At 39.8% G+C, this 18,906-nt stretch overlaps 1 long non-coding RNA gene across 5 annotated transcripts in view; it reads right to left on the bottom strand.

Annotated features, from left to right (window-relative positions):
- The window catches only part of LOC114010328 (uncharacterized), a 256,726-nt gene that overhangs the window by 58,895 nt on the left and 178,925 nt on the right, over window positions 1-18,906 (bottom strand). Inside the window, exon 4 of one of the 5 annotated variants that reach the window (XR_008745765.1) lies at window positions 15,711-15,814. The exons of the other annotated variants lie outside the window; for them this stretch is intronic. This is a non-coding gene — a long non-coding RNA (uncharacterized LOC114010328). The remainder of the gene's footprint in view (window positions 1-15,710; window positions 15,815-18,906) is intronic. 5 annotated transcript variants of the gene reach the window in all.

Below are 18,906 nucleotides of genomic sequence, written 5' to 3'. Positions count from 1 at the left end.
ATCAGACAGAGGCCTGCTGCCTCTGAGGAGCAGTCCGGTGGCCTTTTGCTGAGACAGCCCCCCACCTCAGTCCGATACAGTCAGCTGCCTTATCAGAGACTTGACTGCAGGGGATCTGGGGATTCCACATACCCAACACTTACATCTTTCCACAGAGGGAATTGCCTCCTGGAGGCATGTCCTGCAGCAGCCACCATAGCTCCCTGCTGCCTGGGGCATCAGCCAGATGCCCATCTTCATGGGAAAGCTCCTAACCTGGGCTCTCTCTACACCCACCACAGCCCTGCTCTTGTCCCCCAGGAAGCTGAACGGCCCTGTGGCTGTCCATCACTAATCTTTAACATCTGGATGATGCTAATCAGTAAGACAGAGAATGCAGTAACTGTTTTAACGTATCATTTTTTTTAAGTTAAGTGGAAGTACCGTAGTTGCGTGTTACTGATCAACTTCTATAATAAACTCTGTGTTATTTTCCCTTAGCACAAAGTGAAGTCATGCTTTTGAAAAAGACACAGAGATGACTGTCCATCAAAACCAATAACCAGCATAGGAAAAGAATGGCTATCCCCTTTTGGTTAGAGACAAGCCTCACTTCAAGTGAAAAAAAGACTGTAACAGTTTAACAGTTTTAGTGCCATAATAAACTGAAGTTATATTGCAGTGCCGTCTGCAGTGCCTAGTAAAAGCAAGCACCGCCATCTACCAGGGTACACCCCTGTCTCCATACAAATGCTTACTAAAAAGCTAAATCACCTTAAAGGAAGGCTTTTACTGTCCTCCTGCTAAATGAGCTTTATGAGCCATTTGCTCAGTTCAATCCTGTGTCTTGTCAAGAGCACTGGCTGTATACTACACTTGTCAGCATTTGTTCTCACCTTCCATTCAGCTGTATATTTTTATACATTGACAGCTTCTATCATCAAATTTAATGACCTCTTTTAGACAAAGAAATAACTGACTACTGAGATCTTTTATTTGCAATAACCCTAACAAACCAATTTCTCAACAAGCCCTCAGCCAATTAAAAAGCATCTTCAATTTCTGTAGAACAGACATGATGCAGAAACTATATGACACCAGGACAACTGCATAAGGATGACACACAGAGGTTACTGTCACTTTTAAAAAATAATTATTATTTCTATTTTAGTCTCGTTCATGTCACTGCTTCAATGAAAACATGTCTTCTGCAAAAGATTTTATACTAAACAAATTTCTCTATGAGCCTGAATCACAACTCGTGCACAGTCAGTTCCTTTGAAACATTTTTTCTGTTTCCATTACATCAAAAAAGATGTATCTGAGGTTTGGTGAGACTTGCTTCCAGCTTTATAATAAGCATTTCTAATATCCCTTGTCTCCCATGTTAGCATGTTTTTCTCTTGAAACTTACACAAAGCAATGCAGACTGTGGGAATATGCATGTATTTGCATCAGGACAAAGTCATCTTAGGATATGCAAGTCTCAAAGTCAATGATGCCACAAATATAAATACTACAAAAATAAACGTACAGAGTGTAGATTATAGTTATTACTATTATTGGTTATGACAGGAAATGTGTAATTTCCGTCACTAGCAGGGAATCCAGCACCAGAAGGAATGGAAACTCTAATCCTAGTTGTAATTACACAAAATGTACTTCATAGAATTGACTCAAGACTTTGCAGCCATTTAAAGCAGAACAATGCATGCTAATTTAGCAGTGTATCCCCACGGTAACACAAGTGACTAGCACTGAAGTGTCACAGATCATGATGGAAGATGTCCAAGAAATCTCTGCCTATTTTGATGTATCGCCCATTTCCTCTCCTTGAAGTAAAGGAGAATTCCCCAAGGGAAATGCCTACAGGTCTACTTGTTCTCGACCAAATCTTTCCTTTTTAGGGAGGGGAAGAGATAAAATCCTTGAAAAGACTGTTTTGTAAGAAAAGCATTTCTGTTGCCTGTGTGTTTTCCTAGCCGGTGGAACGCAGCTCAAAACAGGTCTCTACTAGACAGCAGGGGTGGAATAAAGTTTGCAAAACAAAGAGTTGGTTCCAGGAACTAGGAATGTCCTGTGGATAACTGTTCTACCACAAAAGAAGAGGAAATGGAAAGGGAAGTAGCTTCTTCAGGCTGTGTTGTAATGCTAATTTACAAGATTAACTCTCCAAAAGAGAAAAGGTGTCTGCTCCATGGTACAGCTTCTATAAAGTGGAGAATTTGACACACATTTAAAATACAGCAACTTCCCAGATTGGTGTGCCATGTTTTTTGTTATGCCACTCGTGGGGTCCTGAAAAAACCCACACTGAACGACCATAATAAGCCAGAGGTGAATTTACTGCCCATCTCCAGCTTGGTTGTGAAGCCACCATAGGTTATATCTTCAGCTTATCACATGATACCACCTGAGATGGACAAGAATCTGGTTTGCACCAGGCTATTTTTACCACTTATATTGGTGGTGATTGGGATCTCAGTTGTCTCTCCTGTATTACAGGCCCACAGAAACAAAAATACGAGCTATACGCCCCTAGGCTGACTGCAAGCAGCTGGCTCTCAAGCAAGCAGAAGGGCTCTCATGCAAAGGACAACCTGCAACTGATGTGACAATAACCCTTCCAGTCACAGGGCGCTAAGCAACACTGAGAAGATGGCCCCAGGAGGTGATGATAATTTGCCTGCACAGCATGAAGTTGCCATGTGAAGCATGCAGGTAAGATAGGCCACAACCCTCCCCGGGGAACTTTCTCACTGGAGCAACTACATGCTGCCCGCCCCGTTACACAACCTTTGCACTGTTCCTCGGTGCTGGAGCGTGGCACAGAGCGCTACGTATATACGTCGCCTCATGGCGTATCACACCAGCTGGGAGAGGCTCCTGAGTTACACCACTCACTTGAATCTTGCGTTAGCCCACAAAGTGGAGATATGTTGCTCACCTGACCTCTTATTTGCTTGTTGGAAATGCAGGTGACAAGGTATGATGCAGCTTCACACATCTAATAAAGGCTAGCACTAGGGTTACAGAATACAATACACATACTTTGATTCAAGACTGGTATCTTTTACAGCAACTATTCAGGACTGGCAACACTGCAGAAAATGGATCATCTATTAGCAGGAATTCCATTTAATTGCTGGAAAAATTGTAGCTTGTAAATAGGACAAAGAGAAGTCGCGGAAATGCTCTTTTCAAAAACTAAATTCAGGTACAAGAAAATTACCTTGCAATTAATTTTGGCTATAAACACAGTTACCTGGTGGAATCTTTGCACATGCATTCTGTATTGTTTCCTCACATCTATCTGTTTAGCAAAGAAGGAAACATTTATTATTAGGTAATAAACCAGTCTGACTATATGCCCTTCTACTTAACCCAAACAGACAAGATGAACTCCTTAAAACAGTTCATGCAGTTTTCAAGGGAACAAAATGTACTGGTTTATCATTTAAAATATCCAAGCCCTGAATTCAGCTCAGATTCTTTCAAAGTACAGAAGCCTGAAAGCTGGCCTGGGTAGTTGGTGATCTTCACTTGTTTCCAAAACCTCATAATTAATAAGCACAAGATATGAAAATCTTTTTCTCTTCTGGTTTGGTCTGTTTTCATAAGTTTTTGGGAGAGTTGTGGGGAATTTTTTTTCATTGGGACTCTGCAGATCTTTTTATTAGAAAGTGTCTGGCCACACAATGGTCTCAGATCAGCAAGAAATGTCGGCAGACACCTACTCAGAGAGTGTGCAGTTATTCCATCTGTGCCTCTCCACAGCTGTTCACTGTGTAGCTCCTTCATACCATACTCACTTAGCCAGTGCATTAGATAAACTCCCCCGGTCTCCACGTACTTGTTTATTTGACCTAAATAAATACCCAATTCTGCCACCTTTAAGCAGACCACACAAATTTTCCGATGTGCCTTTTCTCACAGTACTACATCCAGTAAAGGGGGCAGAATCCGACCCGAAGAGGCTCAGACACATGTCACAGATGGACAGCTGAGCTTTGCTGAGAACTGTCTCTGAAAGCTCTCCCTAAACTTACCCTGCTCTCTAACTTCGATCAATCAATGACTGGTTAGTGTAGTGCCACCATCATTTTTATCGCTACCAATAAAGCCTATTATGAACAGCGCTGTGTTACAGACCATCTGATTATTTGCTCTGCACTCCTCCAGTGTTTGAGCTCCGTGTCACAAAGTAAAACCCATGCATGCTACAGCCAGCTGCTATAGAGTATCTGAGGTCACCAAGTTTTTTCCCCTATGCAGTTAAACACAAACATCAGCATTTTCAGAAATGGGTGCAAAGTCCCAGCCCTTCCATCTGCTCTCTGCTTTGAACATCAGTTTGGTTGCTGGGTTGAAAATTTCAGCAACAGTATTTGCCCACCTTGCTGGTATCTTAAAGGCCTTTAACTCCATAAAACAAGCCAGGCTTCACAGAGCAGCAAAGTGCTCTTTACTTGTGTTACAAAACAGACTCATGAATAGTTATATCAATTATAATGAAAATCCTACGCGCTATTAATTTAAGATAGGAAATACAGCACTAAAATAAGATAATATCTCCTACTGTAATTCCTTTCCCTGAGGACTTTGCTGCTGTAGGCCCAACAAATAAATGACAGGCAATGCAGTTACACCCTCTTTGATTTTGCTACCTAGCATTCACTTTGTAGATTTATAGTTTTTCCTTATACCTTTTAATTCTGGTTTTGTTTCCCAAAACACGAACAAGATTTTTTTACTGGTAAATACAGTTTGTTACAGGTGTGCTGGCATCAGTATGGCATAGAAAGCACGGTTATGAAAGTTCATACTGTGCACAAAGACAGAGCAAAGGAAGCATAGATTCATCTAGTCTGACCCTGAGCCTTCCATCAGAAAGCCTTCCCTTCCTCTGAGTGCTCGTGTGCACGAAGGTACGTTCTAGATTTACTCCATGACCTTTTTCCAGTCTTGTTTCTGTCACAATCTCACTGATTCACCAAATACACTTGGCATTGGAGCAGACATTTTTCTTTTTTTCTTCAACCTGAAGTATTTAGGATGTATTGTGGACAAGTCTAGGGGTTTCCTCACGCAACATGAAAATTTTGGAGAAGTCCTAACCCTATTAAGATCAATGTTATCTTTCCCATAAACTTCAACACTGTCAGGATTAAGGCCCCTCTTGATTTATGATGTTGTTTTGATGTTGAGAATCCCTGAGAGGAGATTTTGCTAAGAGCCGATCAAAATCATATGTCAGTCCAGCTTCAGTCACAACTTCTCCCTAATTTGCATAAAACGACTCAAGATTTGAGTTTCTGCGACAAAAATAAATCAGGTAAGTTTGGCTTAGTTTTAGGTTTCACTGGAAAAGTTACACTCAACTTTGGTATGTCACTGTTTGCTTAAAAAACATTCTTTCTGAATTCCACCACACTCTTTTTTCCTCTAAAGAGTTTTAGGTCATTCTTGCTAAAGACGAGTGGATTTCATCAAGCTGTAGAACTACTTTGATGGTCTGGAGTGTATTTTACTGGGTCATGGATTTGCTGCCTATAACATTTGCTTAAGGAGCATGTCATCACATCTCAAACAAAAACAGTACTGTCATTTGAGCACTTTTATCAGGTTTTGCTGTCCCGGTATGCAATGAACCACAAAACATGTTACGTACATTTTTAAATTATTATTTTACTGGGACAAGTGAATGAAGTTAAATTTGTACTTTGGGCTGTTTTGCTGTTTTTCTGGCTGCTAGAACTGTGAAGTGTTCGACTGTGGTGGCTGGCCGGTAGAGCTCGCCTGTCAGTTTTCCTTTGCTATATGTACATTTGTGTGTGTGGTTTGGTGTTTGCATGGTAGGTTTTTTTAGTTTGCTTGTTTGGCTTTTGTACTGTGAGCTGTTGGATTCTTACTCGGTCTGGGTTCTGCCATCACATAGAGATGCAAGCCCCATGGCATCATGCATGGGGTAAAGGGGTATAAGTGGCAAACAAAAACCCAAAAAATTTCCTACAGTATCCGCTCTACCGAGAATCTTTAAATTGTGTCTAAAATACATCCTGGTGTTTCAAAAAACTCAGAAATCATCAATTCAGAGCACCCTGCCACTTCATTCACACTTATAATTGCCAATATATCTTCTAGTCTCTTTGTCTAAGAATATTTTGAGAAAACAGCAGAATAAATAACCAGAGCTTATTCTGGATATAACAACATCAATATGTATTTATACAAAAGTTACAGGGAGGGCATCTCCCCTTTTAGTACAGATGAATTACTTAAAAGGGAGGAGGGGAGAGATAGGATCATAACCAAAGTACTACGTGCCTTATCAAAATTGTTAGGGCTTTTACATTCCATTTCCTTGTGATAAGACTCTCGTGCTGAGCTGGCATTCGGAAGTGAGCCCAAAGGGCTGACTGATAAGTTTACATAAGGAAGGAAATAATCAATTTAGAGCTGTTACTGAATGAGCTCTTATCATGTTCGTTTCCTCACTATTGCTTCTCAAGCTAAATATTACATGTTTAGGAGCAACTTCAAAAGATTTACCATTCTAGCCCCTGCATTCTATTAAGGAAAACTCTTTCAATGGCATGAAGAATTTGCTTGCACCACAATAAAAGTGCCATTCACACACTAACAAACTTTCATTTTAAACCACTGATATTTAAGCTGAAGGAAGCAACACATTCTTGCAGGAAGACTACAATTTTCCAGCCCACTATTTAATATTTCAGGCACAGCAGAGAGATTTTAAAAGGTACTAATAAGTAGTACACTAATTTCCCTTTCTGCCTCTGTGGATTTTCCTTTCCTTCTCCTGTAATGTACTTCGTTTGACTGCATTAGTCTACTTTTTTTTTTTCCCAAGAAGTATGGTTTTTTAAGACCCTGATGACAACAGCATGATTTGTGGGTGCACATGACTTGTCATGCTAAAATTTAAAAATGTGGCTTTTATTCTGAGTCTTCATTAAACTATAAAAAAACGTGCATTGTGTCTGGTAAGTGACTGACTGTAGCCTCTTTGTCTGCAGTAGCTTTGCTGGGCTCCTGAGAGCTTCATCGAGAGCAGAATTGGTTCCACGGGATCAAAATTCAATTACTGGGAGAAAGTGGAGAGGGACAGTCCTGACTAAAAAAAAATAAGGTAGTAATTAATAGATTTAAGTTGGTTGTGTTATGAATTGGTACTCAAATATAAAACAACCACAGGTTTGATACAGTACAGCTTTCATATGAACCATTATATGAGGACAATATTTGTTTCTCCATACTTGATCTGGCTCATACCTTGGTCACAGTCACTATTGAGGAGGATTTACTTAGGTCTTAGCTGGATGTTTATGTTTCCATGAACACAGATTACATTTGTATCCTAACATTTTTGTGACTGGACTGTGTCCAATCATTAAGAAAAACCACTGAGATGCTGTAATACTGACATTGCTATAAAACGTTCCTCAATGGCATCCAACTGCTATAGCAAGTGCTGTGGAGAATATCAATTGTGGCCAACTCTCTGTGCCAACAGATTTGACAATGATACCACGAACCAGCTGCAACTGAGAAAAAGGTCAGAAAATGGTACCTTGGACCGATGTCTACAGTGCACTTACATTTACTTCCAAAGTATGCAAAGCTTCACAGTTCGTTTGAAGGTGGGGGCAAGGGGGGAACCAAAACAGAAAGAACCTCAACGTTCAAGTGTTGAAATCTTGATAATACAAGTAGAGGATTGGGGCTTTTTTGAAGCCTGGAGTTAATTCAGGGGTTGACTGATGCTTTGCTTTTCGGATACACATGAAGTACAACACACAGAAAGCCAAAGTTGTACTGGCATGTCAGAGAAAATCACTAGCAAAATATGGCAAAGTCTATATCTGACCTTCTTGCATAGAGGCACGTCTGCTATTTCTCACCTGCCATCCGTGGATATGGATCTGGTTAAGTACTTAGTTGCCAACTGATAGCAGGTGGCCTGAAAAAAACAGTCAGAAAGACCATGCACTTTTCTACGTTTCTGACCAACATAGCTATGTGGAACTCACTGACTCATTAATTCTTCCTTCGACTACTACAGTCCTTCCAATGCTGGAACCAGTTTTCATAGTCATGAGGAACTCCAAACAATACAAAAAGCAATGGACTCAGTATTAAATACAGCAAGTAACCAGGGAGAGTGTTCCATGAGTACCTGTCCTCTGGTCTCCTAAAGGACACAGATCACAAGAGATGACCTCTCAGAATGTAATCCCAAGCTTTCCTACTTGTCAGGCCTCTTTGTTAGTGTAGTACTGCAGTGTTTTTGATCTCAGATCATGCTCAGACAGAAGCTCAATATATAGCAAAAGAGAAAGTCTGGCAGGGCTTCCTCCCTGAGGAACCTTGACTCTGGTATTTACTTCTTCCCCAGTGCAGGGCAGCCTGGATTTTTAGACCATCAGGGCACTTTGTAAGGTTCATCCATTCCACTGCGAGTGGCCTCCTTCCCAAAGCTACCATTACAAACACTTGCCTTGCTCAAGTTACAGCACTATTGGATCCAGGTATTTCATTCTAGCACATCTTCAATTTACAGGGCTAGATTTATTTATGGAGCAGACCACTTCCCTCCCGGAAAGGTTATATACTTTTCATCACCTATAATGAATATATAGTTTAATGAATTCATCAAGAGCCTGATCGAAAGACCTTGAAATGAAGGGGAGTCTGTTCAACAGTTTGCTGCCTCAAGAAAATACAGAACACTCAGCTTGGATTTTATATAACACAAAGGATGATGCATTTGCATTTAACAGCCAATTTTAAGCAAGAAATTTAATGCTTCTCTCCCTGGGCCCCATGATGTATGCACCCTCAGCTAGGCTTTGATCCAAACCCCTTGACCTAACTCTTTGAGGTACAAATACTGCAGTGCAGAAATTGTTTGATATGGATGCTCTCTAAACTGTTTCCCAGAGAACATTCAAATAAAACAGGCATTGTACTTCAGTAGGCAGTCCTACACTTCTGTAGGAAAGCTGACATTAATTTACAGAGAGGGCAACAAAGTTGTCCAAGGATCATCAGCTGCTAAGGAGATGGGCAGGCCTTCTTGCTGTCCAGAACATCCAGTAAGATGAGAAGATCACTCAAACAATGTGGTAATGAGTAACCAAATGTTTTGAGTGAGACTTTCTGCGGTACCGTGTCTGTACACTTTATAAATCATTGACAGGTTTGTTATGCAAGTGGTCCCTGGTACCTTGTAAACAGAGCTTCTCCATGCTCTGTTGATCTTTCCACTGCAATTTGTTGCAGACCTAATAGCTGCTTAAATAATTTCTGACATCTAAAAGAACAGGCCAGGTCCAAAAGTGTAAACCAAAACTCTTCGGCTTAGCTGCTAAATCCAGATACCTACCACTGAGCTGGAGATACCTGCATTGGGGCGCTTGGCATTAGTGCAGCATGCTCAGAGCCTCCACAGCAAGTTTATTCTACTAAGCTTAAGTATCTAGCTCCTGTTCTCAGTATCTCAATTTAGGGTATCTAAATTGGAAATTCTGATCCAAGGGCTGGGACACTCAAAAGAGAGGTAAAACTCTGGAGCGAGTAAAATTTGTGTTGATTCTCTGGATGAGAGTGCCAGCTCTGCAGTGACAAAAGCTTTGCACAGCCCAGCATCCCCAGGTAGTCACACCACTTAGCAGGTGACCACTGTGTGAGATACCAGCATTTACTGCCTCCTGGAAAACATGAAGACTAACTCTTAGGGGGTCCAAACTTAGGATCACTGTCTTTTCTGAGCTGACAAAGGCCAGATGTAAGGGCAACCGTTACAGGAACTGTATAGCTCTTGCTAACAGCTGTCCTCTTGGAAAAGGAAGCACGAAGATGGTGGCCAAGTAGAAAACAACGGGAAAAGACATCCCATTACATACAAGCAGAAAAAAAAAAATAATCCGAGTGCAATGAACCAAAGGTTCTTCACTAGACTAATCTCCTGTGTAGCACATAAAGGACTTTCATTTTGTAGGGAAGGGAAGGACTCCGTCTTGGTTGGATAACTTCCACAAGCTTTGAAGTATAAGTACAGCAAAGTTTGATCTAAAAGTCACAAGTAAAGCTATGTATAATTCATCGTTTGTCTACACAGGTTTCCTTTCCATCTTACATGGAAGTGCTAGACAAGCTGTTTAACCTCTTGGATTCAGTTTGTCTGCATAAAAGGGACAGTAATACTCACTTTCCTCAGGAGGTTATTTTTGCGTTATTTTTTGTTGCTGTTACAGTTAATCATTATTACTAAACCAGATAATTGTCACATCAGTACCATGAGTTTACATCACCTGCTTAGGATTGCTAGGTTGTCATCACACTCATAGTTAATTACAAAGTGGGTTGGCTACTTTCTCTTACTTTCTATGATAATGAGAAAATCTAAATCTACACCTGCTCTGGGCTGGTAACACCAAATACAGTGTGCTGTGTACACTGGCAGACCCTAGAAACCAGAAGTTTAGTCAGATGGCAAGAGATTTCAACACAATACTTTGAATTTACACCAAGAGGGATGAGATTGGACTGAACTTTTATGAAATTCGCCTGTGTTTGTAATCACAGGCTTACTAGCCTACTACCAAAATTTGGCCTAAAATGTGTCAGTAGTAGTGCCAAAAATTGCATTCTAGCCAAAACAAATATTTTACTTTCAGTAAATAAATTTTCACTTTTCTGCCTAAGACTAATGTTGTTGAACTACAGCTGAAAAGCTCAGAAGCCCTCTGCTTCCAATATAAGCTACTAATGAACGTAAGGGACATTCTACACCACAGTCCAAGAGCCAGCAGGATCTTCCAGTAAGAGTCTAGGAACCCCACAGAAGCATGATCTAACAGAAAAAATATGACCAAATGTAATCCCCAGTAGAAATGTTCCTTATATCTGTCCTTTTCAAGAAGCATTTTTACTGCTGTAACGTTAGCTTATTCTTGGAGTTCTCAAGTCTGCCTACAAAAAAGTATTAACAAAAGGGTTTTAGAAAAACATGACGCATAGCATGACGCGTAGCATAGCTTGAGGCTCTGCATAAAACTGCAGATGATAGCCCTTTAAAAAATTATTATTCATTTATCGGAAAAAACAGGGCATTTCATTTTAATCAGGGGTTTGCTCTGGTGCCCTTGAGTGTAATTTAATAAATAAAAAAACAGGAAGAGAAAAGGCAGGAAAATGTACATACAGCTGGTAAGCTAGGAAGTTTTTAACTTCACCATAAAACTGATATCTCCACAGCAAATCAATACCGAGTCTGAATGCCACCCAGCTCTGTCAGACCTATTGTCTTGTATTTTCAGTTTTTCAGTATGCTGGCTGCTCTGTAGTCCGAAGAACTAAAGTAGGCATCTTTCTTCTCAGTGTTAGCAGCACAATTCAGGTCACTCCAGCCACACTCTTAAGGTCCCCATTCAGGCTCCCCCCATGCAAGAGCATCACTACAGCTGCACAAGGCAGTTACGTGCATCACTCATGGTGTGGCAGGAAATTGGTCACAGCATGGTGTACATTTCTCCTTGTTGTTATTATTTTCATTCACAGAAACAGTTTAATAACCAACAAAGGAAGGAACTGCCATAAGCATTAGGCTGTTTTGTCTAGGATTCTGGCTCCAAGCCTTGAATTTTTCTCACTAGGTGATACCATAATGTTAGCAAATAATAATGATAATACTATCATGATAAACAATATCAGAAGATAAAAGGAACACGATGTTTACCATAACCGCTCCTTGACTGTTATTTTGTCTTTTTCTCACTTGTATTATGGCACACCAGTGATTATCTGCTTCCCTGTATGAGTCACCTCGCAAATTATACCATTTATCCTTTCAGGGGGTTCAAATGATATCATATACCACGGACAGCAAAGCTTGCCTTGCACCCTAATGTAATCTAAAGTGCTTGGTGATATAATTGTCTGCCTGTTGACTGCTCTGCTTACAGAGTATTTAAAGCAAAGAAAAATAATATGTCTGACTGCATTTTTATGCTCCATTTATACTCGCCTCAGTCTTTCATACCTTTACACCTGATGCTTTCTCTCACTTGCTCTTGCCTGTCTTTCCACTGCCTCCTTGTCCTTCCCTTTCCCAGCTTCCTTCCTTCCTCCTCAGTCTTCTCCAGTGGTAAATGAATCCTTTCTTTTTCCTAAGCCCGAGACTGAAATTGTGTCCTCAAAACCCATTAAAAATAATTTGGGTTCATTTAGGTAAGTGGGATATTCTACAGGTTTTCACCAACAACCATAATATCATCAAGTGCACGCAAGAATGCACTGGGCACAGTGTCCAAGTAAGCGTGAAGCCATCCAGCAGATCTAATCAAACACACAACCAAACCAAACAGAAACCACAGAAAATGTACAAGAAGGTATTGAAATATCAGCTACAGATCACCAGCTTCCCCCTATCCCTCTCCTGATCCACAAATTTGTGTCACAAAAATGTTTGATAAGTGTCATATAACATTTCACCTGAACCTGCTAACTCATCAACTTTTTATTGCATCTACTTCTTGAATATAATTAATAAATTTTATGTTTTTAAATTCAATGATCGGTAAGCATTTATAATTCAAATGCTTCAGATTACCTCTTTTTTGTAAAAGTTTTGTGTTGCTAAGGCAGAAGATGGACCTGTCTTCAGTATATCATCCTAGTATCATAGGATGAATTTGCTCTAAGGAAGCCAGGTTATAAAATGTTTTTTCAGGACTACACATACAGTTTCTATACATTAGACTTCCAGTTTATACCACATGGGTTTTTTCTTATTTCTATTTCCACAAAGTTTTTGTATGCAAATTGCTACTGCACACCTTACGCATACAATTCTTTACACATTTTTAACTGAATAATTGCATTTTGCAATTATTGCAAAATTATCAAATATCATTCCATTGCATACTGAATTTGGTGAAAACCTGTTTTCCAAGATGCAGGCTGAATTTACATTTTTCAGTTCTGACATATATTCTATAATATGTCAAAAGCCACAAAAATAATCCAATAACAATTGCATTCAACAAGACTTGACTATGATTAACTGATACCAAAAAAAAAAAAAAAAGGCATTTTAAGGTCTTTAAAATTAAGTCAATGTTAATTAGTTGTTGTGGTGTCTGCTTCATGAAATTCAGTTTGAAATATAATGCCTAGCAAGGCTGTATTTTAGAAACATTTTCCCACAATTTCCGAAGGATGAAAGAAGTGGCCACATAAAAAAATATTCTCTAGTGCTTCATGTACTGCATGTTATGGCATGACCTCTACTTTCACTAGTCATTCTTTATCCTGTAAATAATAGATAATTATACATTATATAAAACTATAATCATTGTTAATTTGTCATTTTCAAAGAGCTACCTGGAAAACAGAGCTACCTGTGAAATATATTTGCTATTACACAACTTCTTTCTAAAAAGACAGTCTCTATAATCACCAACATATGGAAACTTTCACTTTTCTATTTAAAAATATGCAAAAACACAGAGCTCATTTCTAAGACTGGTGGAGGAGAAACTCCTTTCCTAGGCTGAGTTTCATAAATGGACCATAAATATTCTTCTTTGCTTGAGTGTTTGCATACTTCCACCAACATTTAATGCAGTGATTCCACGTGTGACTTTCCTGGTTTTGTCCATGACTTGCAAAATAGGCAAAACCACGAGAAATCATACTCTTAGGTTGCTATTTAGACCTATTGTTTATATTTGCCTCTGTGTAGGGTATCACGAGACCTAGGAATGACAATAGTTTGGTAGGCTGGGAAACCTTTACCCCCACCCTCGCAGCCTCCATTCTGGGATTGCAATACACAAGGCTCCGAGCTGCAGGTTACATTAGGGATGGCCCAAGGATTTTTGACCTAATTTAATTGTGATGAGTGGTAGTAACAGGAGTGAGAAAGTACAGAAACAAAGCACGCAACTCTGTCTAGTGAACAAAGGATTTTGTTGCTCTCAGCTCACCAGTTGCGGACCACTAAGTGCCTCAAGAAACTAATTTTTAAGTTTGCACTGGGAATGAATCCTAAAGGCAAAGGGCTCCAAGCCCTGCAAGGCACAAATAGCCAAACATCCCTTACAAGTTTTAATGAGTGCTGGAAAACTTAAAAAGTGGGGTCACGATTTTTCAGGTGTTTGAAGGCCTGAGTTATGTTAACAAGAGTATAGAACAGAAACGTTTTCATCAGATTCTGAACCAGTACTTGCACCATCCCAGCAAAATGGCACAGTTCAGTGTACAGTAAATACCAAAATGCTGATACGTAGTACCTCCAAGTACCTATTAAAAGTCACATAGTATACACACGCTGTCACATTTTATAGATATTTTATACAGTATCACTTGCTAGAATAATGGTAGTCCTGATTTTCTTTCCAAAACTGGAAGGTGTAATTCTAGTGGCTTTTTTTTTTTTTTTTTTTAAATAATGACCATTGGTGCAAATCATATCTGGAGGAACAATCTGACTTGCCTGGGTTTCCACATATTTATGGTTTACATTCAGCTCTCAGAATGTGGTTCCAAACTACCAAACCCACAACAGCTGTTTTCTGAAACTAGCATTTCTTATCGTTCAGTATCAAGCATTATTGCCCATTAGACTATGGAAAGAATGCCACAAATGAACTAGGTTCCTAGAGTCCTAGGAGATTTGTTTCAATTTCTAATCAAACTGGTTCCCAGACTTAATTCAATCAGCCTCTATTTTTCCTACATGTTGGCAGGAAAAGGACTTTTTTTTTTTTCCAGAAGCAATTACTGTAAATATAAATGGCTAAGCACTCAAACAATTCTAAATTCTTTTCTTCTGCTCTTGATCATAAAAACCCATCCTTCCAAGCAGCATTAATGCCCTTCTTTATGGCATAAAAAGTATAAAGATAGACCATCTGGGCTAGCATGCCTGCCTTTTTCATACTTGTACAGATTCAAGGTGACCCCTTCCAGTGTTTCAGATTCCCTGATCTCTTCAGAAATAACTGGAGACTTCTTACAGCTTATCTTATGCCCAGGATCTTTTGAAGTGCATCAGATGTATTAGACATGATGGAAGAAGAGAAAGGAGTGGGAATGAAAGGAACTGATAGTGTTACTACCCGTGTTTATTTCAAGCTCACTTGAAAAAAATTTGCCCAGTTAGAGGGTACTGACTTCCCATATTACAATCAACAAGGGAGCCAAGTACCTAAGTAATCCTGACTTTGACTGCTTAAAGCAGTGTACTACTGCTTCACATGTTAATCATGTGGTGACATGACATGCTTAAGTGTTGAAAAGACAGCACCCCGCGATAATGAAAGTGACACATTGCAAGGAGAACCTATTTGCAGCTGGGAAAAGCATTAGGTTTGTATAATGAGCTTCCCAGACAAAACAGCACAGACAATTGGGGTTGTATAAATCTAAATATACACACTGAGAAAGAACAGGATAGGAAAAAAAAAAGGTATAGAGGTTAAATTTACAAGAACACAGAAGTTGTTTTCTAGTACTTGAATTCAAAACAAACTACACTGAATGTATAACTATGATCACAGCTAGTATCATAGAATATCTGCTCAGTTCTGGTGACAAAAATACAAGTGGTTTAGTATTTTTATGTTATTTCAATCACCAGTTTGATACAATCACAGCAGATTGCTCAACCACATTGATGAACAATAAGTAGCACTGGTTACCTAAGACGGAGGAGGTACATCTAAGATACTCAACTTCTCCAGGAAAAGTCTTTTTCCCACACTTCAGATGCTCCAGCCTAAAGGGCTGGGAGTGTCAGCAGCCCCTGGCAGAGAAAAGGAGGAAAGTTACTAAAAGGTAGCTGCTTTCAGTTTGCAGCACCTCTGTGGAGAGCCCTTTTCTTTGCACCACATAGGAACGTATGCTTTGGTTACACTTCTTTTTCTTGTTACCGTTTCATGGGTAGCCTCAGAACAAAACACACAACTAGCCACACACAGGGTGAGGTGGCGGGAAAGTCCTCTCTACAAGAAATTCTCCAGTTACCCTAATTTAGTGATGTGTGTCCCAGAATAAGGCAAGGTCACTCCTTCATAATCCACATTAAAAGAATATTGACTTTATAATACAAAACCACGCAGGCAAAGAAATACAATGGCTATATAAAAATCGACAGGCATTATCCGTTCTGTGACTTCAGCTGGTGTTGAATAGGTATCAGAGAGGCAGATTTCTGCATTCCTACCCCTTTGTAAATTCATAGTACCATCCCCAAATCTCTTCAGCACAGTTTTCACTTGAAAGAATAGTCCTATGGGGTTTTCATACCCAATAAAAATACTCAATATAAGTGTCTCAGACTAAAAGAATGTGTCAGGACCATGTCTTCTGCAGCACAATGAAAAAGCCACAGCATGATATTTATTATACTAACAAGTTTTACTTCAATGGCTTGGTTTCATCATATTTTATGAAAGCACCCCACCTTTTAAGAATTTTTTGCTTATTTACTAACACCTGGCTACATTGTTTTCCTTTCATTACATTACATTTCATTACATGAAAAAAGGCGACAAAGTTTACCTCTTACTTCATTTAGTAAAAAGTCTCCTTTACTGTAGCACAAAGCGTTAGGAAATTACCTAGTTCCTAAATGCTAAAGAAAAGATCTGTAATTTGCTGACATTGCTGAAACTTACTCATGTTTGCATCTTGGTTTTTCAAGTCAATTTATGAAACATTCCCTTATTCCAGATTTTTACTCTGATTTATCAACATGAAGGCAACTCTCCACATGTTAAGAAGAACATTTTCTATTTATGTGATTTTTCAAAATGTTTAATTAGACATTTTAACAATGTCTAGTCATTAGGCAACAATTTACAGTCAGGATTGATTACAAAGGAAGCTCCTAGATCACAAAGGTCCCGGTACTTTTGAATGGTTTCTCCGCATTTTCGTCCATGCACGCTGCTGTATGCATAAAGGGTGACATCACTCATCTGCATTATTGTGCTGTACATTCATCAAAGTACTGATTAGAATCTAAAAGTTCTCAAATAGCAGGAGGATTTAGTAATTTGTAATCAGATACATAAGAGCGAACAAAAGGAAGTATCAGTGCTTTCAAAGGGAGTTTGTGACCTTCTCGTGCAGGTTCTGGAATAACTTTCTCTGTTGATTTTCAATTGTACCTGAATGGCAATATTAACAAAGCAGCTAGACCTGTATATTACAGGTGAGGGAAAGTTTTCTAGTCAAGTATCTACCTTGTAATTACATTTTAATATTCCACTACGTATTTAGGAATATTAGTACACAAAAAGGAAGAAAGACATGAGCAGCTTAGTGCGGTGAGACTGTCAGACTTTTAATTTGTTGTGACTAACAATTCTAGCAGTGATTTTCTGGTTTCATATGGGCACGCTGCTGCACTGCTGCTGCTTTTTAATTAATTTGAGGCTGCGAAAGCTTTCGTTGAGCAGTAATGAAGGCCACAATGTGCATGTGTTGGATACGATGTGAAAAATTTGATAGCTAACACTATGAATCTGTAGTGGGTATGAACCCTTTCTCACTAAGGACATGTAGATGGTTGCAAGCTACATCATGATATGAAACAAGCCAAGCATTTGATTCTTATTTCCATCAAAAAGAAACCTATTTCAATAGTGTATTTGTCTCCCTTTAGACTGATTCTTCTATCTGCATAAAACGTCAATAAATCATTCCATACTTGATTATTCAAGTGCAGAGCATATCCCAAAGAAAGTTTACAGTTTCAAGTCAAGACATCTTTGTCAATGACCTCAAGGCTCTCACGGATCCCAGGTGGAACACAGCTTACTAGTTCAGTTCTCACTTTCAGCCTCCCAGGCAATACCTGTTATTTTGAGTGTATTATTAAGTTGTTGCTTTGCTTACAAAATACCGATGTGTTTAGATGATAGGCAGGGTTCTTCACTCACATCCAGCAAAGTCTGTCTCTCTTTTTTGAAGCTATCGATGGAATATCTGGGTGCAGATCCTCAGTCAGCACCTTCCTGCAGCAAGATCCGAGCTCAGCAACAAGAATCTGCGAGAGTCTGAGGACTCTCCATCCCACGTGGGGGCCTGCTGGGACCCCACTCAGCAGCACGGAGCTGCTTCAGACTGTTCAAAATTGCGTTCAGCTGCAGCATCTTCCCAAGGGCTGTTTCAACAGCTGGGGCTTGCCAGAGTTCACAAATGGTTTAAGCATCCCCCCTGCCTAGCCTCAGCTACGTCCCAGGCGTGCTCCCCCCGTGAAAAGCAGAGCGAGAGGGTGCTGCAGGGGCCAGGCTCCTGCAGCTCAGCGGTACCGAGGAATTCCCTCATGCACCAGTGGTGCAGAGGCAATGGATGAGAGCCAGGGATCTGGCTCAGAAACTGCTTATTTTAGATAGCGATTCTCCCCCCACACACCGCTTTCATTAAACAAAAATTACCATGTGTTAGATAACATTAAACTATCAGCGAGAAGGAACAGTGGGAAGCATTTCCTTCAGCCGACTGGATGCCATGCACTTTTCTTAGGTTTTGAAAAAGCTGTTTCAAACAGCTTCTCTCAAGATGCATAAATGTCCATTCGGGCAGCTCAGGGGATGAAAAGTTCCTGCATATTCCAGGAATATGCTTATTTGTCTGCACATACATGAATTTTGGAAACACGGCTGATTTCTTCTATTCCCAAAGACCAAGTTCACACTGTGTTATAGCAGATCATTTCAGTAGGTCAGAGAGAACAAGAATTCAGCATCTGGAAGAAAGGTCCCTAAAGGGGCTCTCTGAATCTGCTGCTGTTGTTTTCTGCTGCAGCCTTGTTTTTCAGAGCTCTGCCAGCACCAGCAGCTTCTGCTCACAGAAGGGTCAGCAATTTATTATTTTTTTTTTGGCCAT

Source organism: Falco peregrinus, chromosome 2, assembly GCF_023634155.1.
Source record: "Falco peregrinus isolate bFalPer1 chromosome 2, bFalPer1.pri, whole genome shotgun sequence".
In the NCBI taxonomy this organism is placed as follows: Eukaryota; Metazoa; Chordata; class Aves; order Falconiformes; family Falconidae; genus Falco; species Falco peregrinus.
This window is presented reverse-complemented; position numbering and strand designations above follow the sequence as displayed.